This window comes from Scardinius erythrophthalmus (genome assembly GCF_964197995.2).
Source record: "Scardinius erythrophthalmus genome assembly, chromosome: 21".
NCBI lineage: Eukaryota > Metazoa > Chordata > Actinopteri > Cypriniformes > Leuciscidae > Scardinius > Scardinius erythrophthalmus.
The window spans coordinates 20,733,318-20,733,784 of NC_138241.1; positions in this window are offsets into that span (position 1 = coordinate 20,733,318).

A 467-nucleotide genomic window follows, 5' to 3' on the forward strand; every position below is an offset into this window, starting at 1 on the left:
GCAAAGGAAGGAAAGATAATCGACTGAGGTCGCCGTCTCGCCTTGATTATGTAGCTATAATTGGAATTAATAAAGATCGCTATCCGTTCAAAGCACAGTGCTTCCGATGCCAGTGTACAGGAGAAGTTCTTCAGCGAGCGACGAACTTTATCTCGTGCTGATCAGTCCATTCAATGAAGACACGAGGCTGGTCAGGTGCAGATCATGTCCTGCACTAGTCTCTCAAAAAAACAATCTTTTACGCAGGAACGCTAGCGTAATCAGTCGTTCAGTTAATATGTGTTAGCTACATATTTAAGGGAACGCAAGCATTAGTGGTTGCGTCTCCTCCAGTGTCCTCTGGTGAAACTGCAGTGTAAATTCCTCGATATGGAGAAGCGTTTCTGGTAAAGTCTGAGGGGTACAGTCAGATTCGTCCGGGGATGACAGGAAAAAACATGGACACGGCGAGTGTCTCTCGGTCCCCC